The sequence below is a fragment of the Elgaria multicarinata genome, chromosome 2 (genome assembly GCF_023053635.1).
Source record: "Elgaria multicarinata webbii isolate HBS135686 ecotype San Diego chromosome 2, rElgMul1.1.pri, whole genome shotgun sequence".
In the NCBI taxonomy this organism is placed as follows: domain Eukaryota; kingdom Metazoa; phylum Chordata; class Lepidosauria; order Squamata; family Anguidae; genus Elgaria; species Elgaria multicarinata.
This window is the reverse complement of record NC_086172.1, coordinates 19,183,052-19,199,418: the sequence shown is the minus strand read 5'-3', so window position 1 is coordinate 19,199,418 and position 16,367 is coordinate 19,183,052. Positions and strand designations below refer to the sequence as shown.

At 42.2% G+C, this 16,367-nt stretch overlaps 1 protein-coding gene across 1 annotated transcript in view; it reads left to right on the top strand.

Annotated features, from left to right (window-relative positions):
* ERBB4 (erb-b2 receptor tyrosine kinase 4) overlaps nt 1–16,367 on the top strand; it is a 622,759-nt gene that overhangs the window by 991 nt on the left and 605,401 nt on the right. The gene's annotated exons all lie outside the window — the stretch shown is intronic.

The following is a 16,367-nucleotide window of genomic DNA, read 5'->3' as shown; positions in this document are numbered from 1 at the left end:
TTGTTCCAGTACAGAAACAGCCACCTGCATGTACAACCTGATATGTCCCATTGTTGGTGGTCATGTTTCATAGGCAGCACATAAAGAAATCAGCCAAAATCACATCAGAGCGAATTGCAGGATTACCAGGGTTGCTATTTCAATGTTATTTATTTACTAATTACAAACATTTGCATCCTAACCTTCAGTCAAAAGACTTTCACAGCAGGTTACAGGTTGTTGTTGTTGTTTTTTAAAAAACATACATGTGTTGCAGGAATAATGGAGTGTTATATGAGATTATGGTGATTATACATATTACTGAGCATTTGTGAGTCCAAAATTGTTGTATTTGAATGGCACACATCCCATCTTTTGCCCAACTCTGGGCCTGTGTTGTGTGTGTGTGTCTCCTGCAGGAATTTATGCTAAGGGTCAGCTGTCGGAGGCCTCTGAGCCAAATCTCCCCAACCACCCAAGAGATGCTTAACTGCCTTGCCTGAGGCAACTTAGAGGCCAGAAGGTCTGGGAAATGTTATGCTGGTGGCAACATAACCTGTGGTTGGGGCAGTTTACGAAATGGCGCTGAGCCATTGGGCTGCCTCTCTGTCTCTCATTCATATCTCATAGTAATCCTGTAGGAAAATTAGTTGCCGTGTACGCAATACATGTGTATACATATATGGGTCCCCATCATATTTTCCATCAACGTCAAGCTTCCGTCGCTTATTTTTATAAACAGACTCCTCTGCTGTTCCTTTTGACTTTTGTCTTCTAAATTAAGGGTTGAGTGAAACATTATTTGTTGTTGATAACTTCAAGAAACGAGAGCAGCAGGTGGCAACTCTACAGATTCTCGCAGTGTTCTTTTTTTAGTGTGTAGTAATGGTTACAAAGGATTTCATGTATTTGTTTATTTTTACCTGAGACTGCCCCCTCACAGATGTCTCAGCAAAAATAGCAGCTCTAGTTAATGTGATAAATTATAGCCATTAAAATGGAAAACAAAACAGGGAAAAGACGTTCTTGGAGAGAGGAAAAAAAGAAATAAAAGGTGGCATGTTTATGCTAATAATTTGACATTCATTAGCTTGAGGATGCTACTTATTTCATCCTTTAAAAACATGTTTTAATGACCCAACAAAGGTGGCAGATGGGATATAACTAAGAGCCAAGCTACTTGTCACTTTTTCCTTGGAAAATTATGGACTTTATTTAAAATTATGGGCTGTTATTTCTGAAGCTCGTATTCTTCTGATAACACCTGCCCAAAACATCCAGTGTGAAAACATTTAAAAACAGAAATACAGAACACGTCGTATAGCACCACCAATGTATGTGGAGCTTTACAGAGTAACAGGAGAAGATATGTCCTTGCTGCAATGTGCTTACAGTATAAAGTTTGACAGTAGAGGGGCAGAAGAAAGCTGGAGATAAACAGGCAAGAATATGTCTTCAATTTAGCGTTTCAGTAGGGGATACAGACTAGGGTGACCATATGAAAAGGAGGACAGGGCTCCTGTATCTTTAACAGTTGTATTGAAAAGGGAATTTCAGCAGGTGTCATTTGTATATATGGGGAACCTGGTGAAATTTCCTCTTCATCACAACAGTTAAAGCTGCCCTCTTTTAAATCTGGTCACTCTATTATAGCTCCTGCAGCTTTAACTGTTGTGATGAAGAGGGAATTTCACCAGGTCCTCCATATATACAAATGACCCCTGCTGAAATTCCCTTTTCTGTGCAACTGTTAAAGATACAGGAGCCCTGTCCTCTTTTTCATATGGTCACCCTAATACAGACTGAAGGATTTATGGAAAAAGCAGGTTTTGAGGGAGGTGTTTGAAGGAAGAGCAGATGTGGTGTCATGCAAATGTTCTGGAGGGGCATCGAGGCATATTGGGCAGCAACTGATGTTACTAACTTAATTTTATGTTACATTCCCTGAGCAGTGAGAAACTCCAAGGGTGCAGCACTTACACAGATCCAAGGGTTGTGGAGTGAATTGCATAGGGAGGAGGAGGGAAGAAGAATTGCAATAGGAGTTAGAGGGAAAGAAATGGTAGTTCAGCAGCTTAACAAGGATGGCAAATTGATAACAGATGACAAAGAAAAGGCCAAAGTGCTCTATTCCTACTTTAGCTCAGTCTTCTTCCAAAAGCGGGAAAAAGTGAAGTACAAGCTAAAGGGGCAGGATTGCAGCTTGAGATTGATAATCAAACACCTTATTTCTTTGAACGAGTTCAAATCTCCATGGCCCAATGAACTGTACCCTAGAGTAGTAAAGGAGCTGGCAGAAGAACTCTCAGAACTACTGTCTATTAACTTTGCAAAATCATGGAAGATGGGTGAGGTGCCGGATGACTGGACGAGGGCTAACGTGGTCCCTGTCTTCAAAAGGGGCAAAAAAGAGGAACTTGGGAACTACAGACCAGTTAGTCCAGCATCAATCCATGGGAAAAATTTGGAGCACATTATAAAGAAGCCAGTGTGCAAGCACCTTGAAAACAGTGCAGTGATTACTAGAAGCCAGCATGGATTTGTCAAGAACAAATCCTAACAGACTAATCTGAACCCATTTTTTGATCAGGTAACCTCCCTTGTGGACTGTGGGAATGTTGTGGATGTAATATACCTTGACTTCAGCAAAGCTTTGACAAAGTACCACATGGCATTCTGATCAGCAAACTAGTTTATTTATTTATTTTATTTATTTATTTATTTATTTATTTATTACATTTTTATACCGCCCAATAGCCGAAGCTCTCTGGGCGGTTCACAAAAATTAAAACCACAGTAAAACACCCAACAGGTTAAAACACAATTATGAAATACAATATAAAAAGCGCAACCAGGATAAAACCACACAGCAAAGTTGATATAAGATTAAAATACAGAGTTAAAACAGTAAAATTTAAATTTAAGTTAAAATTAAGTGTTAAAATACTGAGTGAATAAAAAGGTCTTCAGCTGGCGACGAAAGCAGTACAGTGTAGGCGCCAGGCGGAATTAAAACCACAGTAAAACACCCAACAGGTTAAAACACAATTATGAAATACAATATAAAAAGCACAACCAGGATAAAACCACGCAGCAGAAATATATGTAAGATTAAAATACAGAGTTAGAACAATACAATTTAAATTTAAGTTAAAATTAAGTGTTAAAATACTGAGAGAATAAAAAGTGGGCTAGATGGAACAACTATTAGGTGGACTCATAGCTGGCTACAGAATCAGACTGAAAAAGTGCTTATCAATGGTACTTACTCAAACTAGGGGGAGGTAACCCCACACTCAAACTAGGGGGAGGTAACCCCACACCAGAGGCATTCAAGAGGCAGCTGGACAATCATCTGTCAGGTATGCTTTAGGGTGGATTCCTGCATTGACCAGGGAGTTGGACGGTGGCCATATAGGCCCCTTCCAACTCTACTATTCTATGATTCTAGAGTAGGCAATTTAAAGAGGAGAGAACAAAGGATATTAGCAACCCTTTCTTATTGCTCTCTCTGAAGATGAAGATGACTTTAGAGATCATGCAGGTACGAAAGCCAGATCTACACTAAGCAGGATATAACACTTGAAAGGTGGTTGGAAAGGAAAGGAAAAGAACCTCTCGTGCAAGCACTTGAGTCATTGCTGACTCCTAGAGGGACGCCTGCTTTCGCTGACGTTTCCTTGGCCGACTTTGTAGCGGGGTGGTTTGCCATTGCCTTCCCCAGTCGCGGTTACCTTTCCCCCAGCTAGCTGGGTACTCATTTTACTGACCTCGGAAGGATGGAAGGCTGAGTCGATCTGAGCCGGCTGCCCGACAACCAGCTTCTGCTGGGATTGAACTCAGGCTGTGGGGAGAGTTTCGGCTGCATTAACTGCCGCTTACCGCTCTGCGCATCCTGGGTCCCAACAGTTGTCAATACTGTTACAAACTGTTATAAAGCAGTAGTGTAGATCCTGTCCAAGTGGGGAAATAGGGAAAAACTCAGGGAAGGATCCTGGCTGGCCAGGGCTATTATAGACTTTGATGTCCTAGGCCTTCCAAAAGAGTGGGATGGTCCTGGAAGAGTGTCTCCTAGACAAACTAAAAAGGAAATCATTGCCTTGTACTTGTTCAGCAAAAGAATGGAATGTACACTGGTAGTAGGATCACTAGTGAATTAATCAGTAGTGAATTAAATATGAATATAAAGCTCGAATTCTATTGTACTCTTTGGTAGTACTTTAATAGTATCCATATCAACAGTGTCAATAGGCAATTATCAATAGGCAGTTATCATTGCGTCCAGTTCTGGGCTCCACAACTCAAGAAGAACGCAGACAAGCTGGAGTGTGTTCAGAGGAGGGCAACCAGGATGATCAGGGGTCTGGAAACAAAGCCCTATGAAGAGAGACTGAAAGAACTGGGCATGTTTAGCCTGGAGAAGAGAAGATTGAGGGGAGACATGATAGCACTCTACAAATACTTAAAAGGTTTTTACACAGAGGAGGGCCAGGGTGTCTTCTTGATCCTCCCAGAGTGCAGGACACGGAATAACGGGCTCAAGTTAAAGGAAGCCAGATTCCAGCTGGACATCAGAAAAAACTTCCCGACTATTAGAGCAGTATGACAATGGAATCAGTTACCTAGGGAGGTTGTGGGCTCTCCCAAGAGGCAGCTGGACAACCATCTGTCAGGGATGCTTTAGGGTGGATTCCTGCATTGAGCAGGGGGTTGGACTTGATAGCCTTGTAGGCCCCTTCCAACTCTGCTATTGTACGATTCTATGATTCTTTGATTAGTGGAGGTAGTCAAACATGCAGCCCAGCTGAAGTACGCACTTCTTTTTATATTGTACTTCTTTTTATATTGTACTTCTTTTTATATTGTATCTGTCTCCAGACTCAATTTAATTCCAAATTGTAACTGTGTTGCACAAGGTATGGGTGAAAGTTCAGTTAATTTTTAGAAGCTGCAACTTTGCCTGAGCACCCACAATCTACAGCTGTTTCGCACCAGACATGAAGGTCAATTTTAGTGCCTTGGAAGTTCTGCCCACACCCGGAGCACCCCTCTCCCCTTGGGAGAGGCACCCGTCTCCCCTTGCCCAAGACCACACAGAGCAAAAGGAGGCTGAAGCTCAGCCTCCCACAACCTGCTGCCTTCCAGATCTGCTGTCTGTTGGAATACAATTCCCATAATCCCACAGCCAGCTACGCATGTTGGATTATGGGAGTTGTAGTTCAACATGTTTGTAGGGCACCAGTTTAGGGCCAGTTGACCAGGCTAGTAATCCTGAGCCCTCTTGACACACTTCTGTATCACATCTGAAGTTGCTGTCAGTGGTGCTGAATCAAAGATTCTCACAATGGAAAAAAAAACACCTATTTTAAGTTTTCAATATTAAATGCTACCGCTATTCAAATCATGGGCAAACCATGTAAAAAAATAATAAAGCTAAGACTGAACAGCAACAAAAAAGATGAATAGATAAAAGACAAAGGGTAACCAGTTCTGTGACAAGGTGCAGAGATCTGCTCGTAGATGCCATGTATAGATGTACAGCCTCTACTTTTCTAGAGTATATAATTAAAGGTAAAACTATATGGTGAATAATAATCAGAATGAGCTCATCCTGAATTTTTTTAGTTTATGGGGTTTGTAATTCATACATATGCAGTTGATGCTGCTTACAGGTAACCTTTGTTATTTTGCTGTTTTCCTGAAGACGACGAAACACTGAACTAGTTACATTAACATCTGCATTTAAATCTCAGTGCCCCCCACAACCCAATTGTATTGTGTAGGAAATGCTGTCTTAAGTCTTCTTCTTTTTTCTTTTTTAGCAAAAACAACAACAAACAGTCTAGTATTATAAAGCAGCCAAAGCTCTAGTGGCAAATGCACTTAAATTGAAAATGGATTTATTAGGTTGTAAAGCCAAGTGTACAGCTTCCTTGGGGACTTGATGGTGAGGTATTAAGATTTGGCTTCAATGATGAGTGTAATGAATTTTAAAGGCTGGTCACAACCTTAATTAGGAATCCAAAAAAACAACATTTCACGGTATATATTGATGGACTTTGCTCAGGGGATTCATAAGGGTCATTAAGGTTTGTTTATGCATATCTTTCTTCTTGCTGTCTGCTTTTTCCCTCCTGGGAATAAAGCTTATCATTTCAGCGTAAGAAAAGCCTAGACGTGTACCAGGGTAAAACAGATCCTTGGGGTGGTAACCATAACTGAATAGAATAGTTTTGGATTCTACCTTGGATGGTTTCAGTCACTGTCGCTGCACATATTTTTAAAGCACCAAGTTGTTCTCCCCTTGCAATGGCTGAAAGTGAAACTTAACAAAACTGGCATTCAAAGGATTGAGTAATGTTGCATTGTAATTCATTGATTTAGGGCCTTGGATCAATGAGTTTAAGAGCTGAAAGAAATAGGAGATAAAGCCTTTAATTGTAAGCCGTCAGGGGGTGGCAGAGACTGGAAGCTTAGTGAACTGGTTTCTGCTAAACCAGATCAATTTTAAAGGTTTCTGCCGTGGATGCCTGCAGGCAGGCTTTGAAAGTTCAGAACTTCCAACGTAAATGTTGATATTGCAGCATTTAACAATATTACTAGTAGCCCCATCTGAAATCTGATCATAACATTAAGCTCAGTTGCCAATTAGAGGCTTACTTGTGGAGAGCTGTGAAACCTAGAGTAGCCAACAGTAAGAATTGCAAAACAAGGAAGCTGGCAATGGTCTGTTTATTATAAAGGAAGTCAGACCTTTGAATGACTTCTTTAGAATGTCTGCCACAAAAACCCTGTTTGTGCTTTAGTTCTGATGCCAAGCACATAAAAAGCCAAGTGGGATTTTTTAAAAACTCATCCAGCTTCACACTCAGTTTGGACCTAGTCTACTGCTTTATTTGATTATAATCGCTGCAACTTTAATGTTAATATATTAATCAGCTATATGACACCCATTACCTTTAATATGTGGGTAACAATTGATAACAGCCGTGAAGACTAAATGAGTCCCACAGTAATTCTGTCTCTTTCAGTTTCATGGGAGCAAGGTGAGAAGCCTCTTAAATTTGTTAAAGAAACAAACATTTTAAGAATCGTAGAATCTCTGCTGTGATCTTTTTGTGAATGAAGCTGAAGAGTTTCAGTACTTATGGATAAGCAAGCGGCCCATGAAGGAATTAGAGCATAACATAAGAACAGACGTACTGGATCAGACCGAGGGTCCATCTAGTCCAGCACTCTGTTCAAACAGTGGCCAACCGGCTGTTGACCAGGGACCCACAAGCAGGACACGGTAAAACAGCACCCTCCCACCCATGTTCCCCAGCAGCAGTAAGCCTATATACACAAGTTGCTGGTGAATTATTTGTGAAAAACCAAGCATGGTACTTCCAGCCACAGTCAAGCACTGTTCAATCCTGTTGATTCCAATGGAAGAAATTTAAGCTTAACTCTCCATCAGTGGGACTTAAAACACTTAAATTTGGCTGTGTGGGCAGTAGAAGCCTAACCAGATTGATTCAGAAGTACATCCAATGAGTTAAATAGCATTTAACCCCATACTTTTAAGATTACTGAGTTTACCTGAGACAATATTACCTGCATGGAAGCTCCATTGAACTCAGTGGATCTTACTCCTGAGTAGAAATGCCTTAGATTGGACTGTCAGGCTTGTATCCTCTTACTTGGGATTTTCTTCTGAGTAAACATACAGAGGACTGCACTGCAAGTGTCTTGCTTAAAATTGCTGTGCGGCACAGAATATGGCTGAATACCGGAGAAGCTCACAACTTAACTCTCTACTGTGTTACAGTGAAGGCTATGAACTGACAGTTGTCTCTCTCTCTCTCTCTCTCTCTCTTTATTTTTTATTTTGCTGACATCCATACCTGCTTGTTTTCTGAAAATGCTGATATCTGTAATTGAGGCCAGGCTGAGGTCCGTCAATTTTAACAAACCGTTAGCTGAAAAGAGCCATCCTGTCAATTAGATCTATTGCTGGATGTCAGCTTAGCCTGAGGTTACCACAACGGTGCCCCAGCACAACGTAATGACTGTGAGTGTGGATATACACACTCCCTTGTCAGCCATTCACTCCAGCCTAGAACTAATCATCAGATCTCAACAGAACAGCCGTTTTTATGCTCTAAATTATCACCTCTTTGTTTCTTTAGTTGCAGGGGCAATTGGGATTTTAAAAAGAAAACAAAACCCCTGTTTGGTTAAATTGATATCCTATCCCAATAAAGTACCTGTAGAATTCTCACTGAAGACAAACAGTATGTATTAATATCATTGTGAGCGCTTCTCTCCAGCATTTTGGCAACATATAACAAATCTTTTGATCAGGTCCTGGATTGTCTCTGACTTGATGGTTTTAAATTGTGTGTGAGAGCTGTCTGCCATTACCTGTTTTACTTCTACATGTGAATGGTTTTATACTTTATATAATGTACTTTAATTTTATTTTGTTTTTTAAAAAGAGTGAACTCCCCAGGAAGCTTTGGCTATGGGGAGGTATAGAAATGTAATAAATGAATGAATGACGTTAAATGAATGACTCTCTGGAAAATCAAAAATGATGTATTTCCCTAGGAATATTTTATTTTATTTTTTATTTATTACATTTATATACCGCCCCATAGGCGAAGCTCTCTGGGCGGTTTACAACACTGAGCGATTTACAATACTAAATGAGGGTTACTGCTTATACAAACGAGTAAGAAAAGGAATTGAATAATGTTTATGTCAGGGATGGGGGACATTTTTTCAGTTGAGGACACATTCCATTGGGGGGCAGCTGTCAGGGGGAGGGGGCAGCCCTTTGCCCTGCCCACTCCCCCTGCTCTTCTTCATCTTGCAGAGGGCTCCTTCGTTTCCACTGGTCTGTTCATTTCAGCTCTCTCTGCCCTTGATTCTAATTGACGCCAGAAGGTGCCATGTTTTCCACAGAGTCCTCCTCATCAGAGGATGAAGGGGAAGGGCAAGCTCCAGCAGATCCTGGGGAAGAGACTTGCAGCAACGTAGGACAAGACCCCTTAGAATCATAGAATAGCAGAGTTGGAAGGGGCCTACAAGGCCATCGAGTCCAACCCCCTGCTCAATGCAGGAATCCACCCTAAAGCATCCCTGACAGATGGTTGTCCAGCTGCCTTTTAAAGGCCTCTAGTGTGGGAGAGCCCACAACCTCCCTAGAACAGTCCATTGTCGTACTGCTCTAACAGTCAGGAAGTTTTTCCTGATGTCCAGCTGGAATCTGGCTTCCTTTAACTTGAGCCTGTTATTCTGTGTCCTGCACTCTGGGATGATCGAGAAGAGATCCTGGCCCTCCTCTGTGTGACAACCTTTTAAGTATTTGAAGAGTGCTATCATGTCTCCCCTCAATCTTCTCTTCTCCGGGCTAAACATGCCCCGTTCTTTCAGTCTCTCTTCATGGGGCTTTGTTTCCAGACCCCTGATCATCCTGGTTGCCCTCCTCTGAACACGCTCCAGCTTGTCTGCGTCCTTACTTTCAGTAAGACCTGGCTGAAGCCCCTCTAACAGAGTCTGAAAGGGATATAGGGGGTTACAAGGTTCCTCCAACCCCAGAGGTGTGCAGGCTCGTGACAGATGAAGATTGGCAGGCTACCAGAGCTCTGAAGCTCTAGGGCTAATTGCCATGACCTGGTGTCAGGTGGTTAAGGGTTGAGAGATTCTGAGCAGCCAAGTGGTGACGCCGGAAACAACGTGCAACCCCCCAGTATTCAGCCCATCCTGCTCTTCATGTATTTGGACTCCCTGGTGATCCTAGACCCCTTGGATCACGACCCCAACTCTACCTGCATCAAGAAGCCCTAATCCGTGACTCCAGGAGTGTGTGATTCCCCTCTGCCGATGTCCCAGCCAACTGAGGAATCCCAGCTGCTGTTTATTTATTATTTATTTATTTATTTATTTATTATTTATTTATTAATTACATTTCTATACCTCCCAATAGCCAGAGCTCTCTGGGCGGTTCACAAAAATTAAAAACATTCAAAGTATAAAACAACAGTATAAAACCATAATATAAAATACAATATAAAAGCGCAACCAGATAAAAACAGCAGCAATGCAAAATTACAAATTTAAAACACCAAGTTAAAATTTATTTATAGACTGTTAAAATGCTGGAAGAATAAAAAGGTTTTCACCTGGTGCCCAAAAGAATATAGTGTAGGTGCCAGGCGAACCTCCTTAGGGAGCTCATTCCATAGCCAGGGTGCCACAGCAGAGAAGGCCCTCCTCCTAGTAGCCACCTGCCTCACTTCCTTTGGCAGGGGCTCGTGGAGAAGGACCCCTGAGGATGACCTTAGGGTCCGGGCAGGTACATATGGGAGGAGGCGTTCCTTCAGATAGCCTGGCCCCAAGCCATTTAGGGCTTTAAATGTTAATACCAGCACTTTGAATCGGGCCCGGACCTGGACTGGCAGCCAATGAAGCTGGAAAAGGACTGGCGTAATATGGTCTCGTCGGCCAGGCCCTGTTAGTAACCGTGCTGCCCTGTTTTGTACCAGTTGAAGTTTCCGGACCGTTTTCAAAGGTCCTCTGGTTTGGCCTCCATACTTGATAAGGACAGCCATGCATCTCCGCTTTTAGCTGGCAAACGCTGACAGTTAGGTGTGGTCGCGTTTGCTGTTGCGTCTTCACCTGGGTTTCTAAAAAAAAAAAAGATTCTGATTTCATTTTGCGTGGTTTGTTCTTTTGCGCTTGGAATTTTCAAAGTCGTTTAGCTTTTAAATGTTATCCACTTTTCTTGAGGGTATGCATTGGTTCTTCCCGCCCCGCCCCTAAAATTTCTTTGCTAGCTGGGATAAAAAGAGAAGAACAATGAAGCATATTTTAAAGTGGTACAGGTCCCCCTCACCCCACCACCAATATTTCTAATAGTAAGAATTATCTCAATATCTCTAGATTCAGGCTGGCACTGGAAATTTTCAGCAAATAGTTGTACTGGTTTAATTAGAGACCTTGAACACCTTGGAGACTGAGGTTTTGTGAACCTTTCAAACTCTGGGGCTTGCAAAGAGTAATTCAGCCTTAACAAGCACAAGGTGCACTCTTAACTGCTTAGAATTTGATGGGGTCAGTATTATATGGGGAACCATTCATTAACTATTTATGCTGGTGTATATATATATATATATTGGGACTATCCCCATAACAGTTAAATAAGCTTTTCTTTTTTTCCTTTCGGCCCTTTGAATTTAAACATTTCCATTAAAAAGTGCAGCTGCTTTCTGAAAACCTACATAGAAATCGGAGCTTTTCTGAACTTCGGTTAATGAAGAAGAGTACATGACATCATGAATTCAATGCCTATTCAACCGTAGTCCATGGGAGGCGTTATACTTAAATTAAAATGTCTCATTGGCATCGTAGCAAACGTCAGTGATCAAGACATCAGCTTGGTGGAGAATGTCGAGTGATAGACCACACCCCAGAAACAACTGATTACCAACCTTGATTTTTTTAAAAAAATAAAAAATAAAAGTGTACTTTTGCCTTTTAAGCTCCCTTAAATAAAAAGAATAAAATGGATTATTTTCCTGTTGCCCTGATGCTAAATACATTCACTTGGCAATGCATTGCAAACCATTTTGCTATAGAAAAAGAAAATATAACTAAAATAATACAATTGATATTTGCTCCCATTACCTGCCCAGACATCCTGTTTATAACCTGGTGGGGTTTTTTTAAGAACTAAGAAGCACCAGTGGACCCTAGTATGCCTATGCAATCCAATTCTCTTTGCCACTGAACCCATCACCTGCCATACTTTGGGTAGTCATTTGGGAGCCTCCTGGAGTTTGGCCCCAAGGTCCAGCCCTTGTTGCAGCACTTGGACAAATAATCTGAGTGGGTCTAAGGGCAGCAAGGCCCTGCCTAGAGACACAGACCTGGAGGACCTGCCCTGGACATTCTGAAATGCATCTGGAGACAATCCAATTATGGGCAGTGATTTGATTGATTGTCTTTCATCCTGCGTTTCAGACCAAACCTGGCTCACCTGAATTCACATCCAATATGCAGTGTCACAAATGGGTGTTGTGTATACATGAAAACAAAGAAAGAGGCTTCCCTCTCAGGCTTACAAACTATGAAACGAGGCACATCGTGGAAAAGGAGCAAAGGGGAAAGGTCGAGGAGGGAGCTCAGGTTTTAAGAGCAGTTGTGAGGTGTACAGGGGTGTTTCCATCGTTGCCTGTTTGGTCTTCATTGACCGGGATTTAAATGGTGTAACTTTCCAGTGGCCCCTTAGTCTTCTGCCTGGTGGCGGAGGCTAATGTGTCCCTCCGTTTGCTGGATCCATCCCCGGGTAACTGACAGAGCTGTGTGTTCTTTCTGGCAGGAAGGGAGGAAACAGTGGGTAGCTTCTTCTCTGGCCAACGGTGGAGCCAAGCTCCTCTTCCTGGGAGAGCAAGAATATGAGCAATTTCCCAGAGGCTCTGGTTCCTCTGGCCAATAGGAGGAATAATGAAAAAAATGTAGTGAATATTGTAACACAGTAGACTGTTGGTGCCCTAGATTATTGCTGATAAAGTGGCAAATTAGCAGTTTCTGCAAATTGCAGTTATTGATTTTGGGAATCACACCAAAAGGGGGTGCAAGGTAAGGGTTAATTTACCTTTAAAGCAGTTAGTAGGCACAACAAACAAGAGCTACTAACAGCTCTAGTTGCATCAGAAAGCCGTGAGGCATCCAGGTGGTACATTTTTTCTTTTAGTCTGGCTTTCTTATGTATAAAAAGACTAGCATGTTCAGTAGTAGTAGTAGTAGTAGTGGTTATTTCGTCCTGGCCTGCTTTTTCTGCTGTTTTATACTCTGAGGTGCTTAGCCAGGAGACTAGCAGTTTTAGGTCAGTAAAACTGACCATGTACTTTCTGGATTCAGTTTGTTTTACCACCCCTTTCTGCTAATGCATTTAATCTCTAGTTTAAATTCAACCACACTGGGGAGTTTTCTGTTTGCACCTTGTTTGTGAGCCTCTATGATTATTTCATAGTTAGCGGTTATATAAATTTTCTCAGTAGTTGGTGCTGTAGAGGAGACTGGTGTGTCATTTTCACGGGTACTGGCTTATTCCTATGCTAGCATGTTTCTCACGTTCCTTTTAAACAGGTACCAGAGCCTTTGTAACCTAGAACTGGATGGGAGGAGGTGGGAGGTGGGTTTTTTCTACTCCAATGGGTCCCTGATGAATAATCCCATGCTCAAAACATGCTGGAAATGAGGATTTTATAATTTGGATCAAGAAATTTGTCTCCTATTCCTTGCTTCTTCCTTGCTTCTTTTTTTAAATTATCACCCTTTTTTTTTAACTTCAGGTGATAAAATAAACATACACCTTCAAAAAGATAAACAAGTAGACCAGCAGAAGGAGTTGATATCATTGTAGGAACATGTCACACCTACAATCTATATTTAGTTTTAAATGTCTAAATGCAGCATCTTGACCCTAGATGATGCTGAGTAGTGAATGTCAACTGGAATTACAGGTTCTTACTGCGTCTCGGTATTGTACTGCTTAACAATGACATACTGAGCAATAGAATGAAATCATTTCTAATAAAGTAATCTGTGGCTTCACATACAAATGTATCGAGTTCACCCATACCTCCAGCCCAAAGTCCTACTAGTTCTGTTTATTTAAATGGCTTTGAATGGAGTTCACACACCCTCTTTCTGTTTTCAATTTTAAACAAGGAAAGTATGTTATTAAAGCTGCTTTACCAGGCCATCCTAGAAAAGGTCACCTCTCACCAAGAGTGTCTTCATTTTGGGACGTGATCCTTCTTTAATGCCTTGTGCCACCTCTAGTCTATAAATGATGGCATTTGTTTCTCTTGCACCCGTACTTAGAATGATTGGGTCTGTATGTAAATGGCACACTTTGAAAATTTGACCAGGTGATTAAAAAAATGTGATGACATCTGCTTTAATGCACATACATATGAAGAACCCAAAATTAATGCTGGATTAAGTGTTGGATTAAGCAACAACTGCCACTTTTGTAGATGTCCATCCACAGTAAAATTCTGGATTGGAGCATGTGGTGGCCTCCCAACTCCAGGGATTCTTGGTTGAGACAGATTATCTAGATCCATTTCAATCTGGCTTCAGACCTGGTTATGGGACAGAAACAGCTTTCGTTGCCTTGGTGGATGACTTATGCCAGGAACTGGACAGGGGGAGTGTGTCCCTGTTGCTTCTGCTGGACTTCTCAGCGGTGTTTGATACCATTGACCATGGTATCCTTCTTGGCCGCCTTGCTGGGATGGGACTTAAAGGCACTGTTTTATAGTGGCTTCATTCCTTCCTGGAGGTGCGGACCCAGAAGGTGGTGCTGGGGGACTCCTGTTTGACTCCTTGGACATTTGCTTGTGGAGTCCCCCAGGGTTCTGTTTTGTCTGCCATGCTATTTAACATATACATGAAACTGTTGGGAGAGGTTGTCCAGAGCTTTGGGGTGCAGTTCCACCAGTACACTGATGACACCCAACTCTACTGCTCCTATCCACTCAATTCCAAGGAAGCTGTTTCTGTGCTAAACTGGTGTCTGTCAGTAGTAATGGACTGGATGAGGACAAACAAATTGAAGCTTAATCCAGATAAGACAGAGGTGCTCCTGGTCAGTCAAAAGGCAGATCAGGGAATAGGGATTCAGCTTGAGCTGGATGGGGTTACATTCCCCCTAAAGACACAGGTCTGCCTCTTGGGTGTACTTCTGGATTCAGCCGTGAGCCTGGATGCCCAGGTATTGGCAAGTGGCCAGGAATGCATTTGCATAGTTAAAGCTAGTGGCCCAGTTGTGCCCGTTCCTAGAGATGTCGGACTTGGCCAATTGGATTACTGTAACGCGCTCTACGTGGGGCTGCCTTTAAAGAGTGTTCGGAAACTCCAGCTGGTTCAAAGAGCTGCAGCCAGAGGGCTGGTTACAGGGAGCAGACAACTCCCCTGTTAAAACAGCTCCACAGGCTTCCAGTCTGTTTCCGGGCACAATTCAAAGTGCTGGTTATGACCTATAAAGCCCTATATGGCTCGGGTCCAGGTTATCTGAAGGACCGTATTGTCTCTTATGAGCCTGTCCGTGCTTTAAGATCTTCTGGAGAAGGCCTTCTTTCAGTTCCACCATCTTCACAGGCGTGCTTGGTGGGAACATGGGAGAGGGCCTTCTCGGTGGCTGCTCTAGTGCTTTGGAACTCTCTTCCCGGGAAAGCTAGGCTGGCTCCCTCTTTTATTTATTTTATTTATTTGTTACATTTATATACCGCCCCATAGCTGAAGCTCTCTGGGCAGTTTACAAAAGTTAAAAACAGTGAACATTAAAAAGTGTACAAACTTTAAAGCCATCAAAAACATAAAAACAACAGTATAAAAACAATGGTATCTATTTAAAAACAACAGTTCTGGGGTCCGTTAAAAACAAACAAACTTAGCGTTGTTAAATGCTGTTAAATGCCTGGGAGAAGAGAAAAGTCTTGACCTGACGCCAAAAAGATGACAATGTTGGTGCCAGGCGAGCCTCATCGGGGAGATCATTCCATAATTGGGGGGCCACCACTGAAAAGGCCCTCTCCCTTGTTGTCATCCTCCGAGCTTCCCTCGCAGTAAACACTCAGAGGAGGACCTTAGATGTTGAGCGTAGTGTATGGGTAGGTTCATGTCAGGAGAGGCGTTCCATCAGGTATTGTGGTCCCAAGCCGTGTATGTGCTTTCAGAGGCAGGCAAAGACTTTTATGTTCCAGCAGGCCTTTGGCAAATAATCTGGACCTCCGTCTTTGCCAAGGACTTTTAAAATTGTCATTTTAAATGTTTAAATGTTTTAATATTGGACTGTATTTAATATATTTAAAACTTTTGTATATTTCCATTTATAGGTTTTAAATGTATAGGTTTTAAATTTTTTAATGCCACCTTGAGGCCCAGCATTGGGCAAAAGGCGGGATATAAATAAATAAATAATCCACCTCCACCTTGCAAGTGAATGACTAAAAAGGATTAGCACCACAGATTCCCACCTCTAAAGTGGCTGCAACAAGCATTTTAAAGGAAAGAATCTGTACTTCATGTCCAGAACCGTCCCTCACCTCGACTGGTGGGATTTTACCAAGAAGAGAACTGATCAAATTTTCATAAGGCAGTATCCAACAGTGACTGGACCCATCCAGCCAGTCCTGTCAAATCTGTTGGCGCCCACTGCTTGCACAATGGTAACATAATGGCAATAACATGGCTCAGGCCAGGTTCTGGCATGGAAACAGCCTTGGTCATCCCTTATGATGACCTATGCCAGATGAGAGAGAGAGTGGCGTGTGACCTTGTTGATTCTCCTTGATCTTTCAGCGGCTTTTGATACCATCAACCATGGT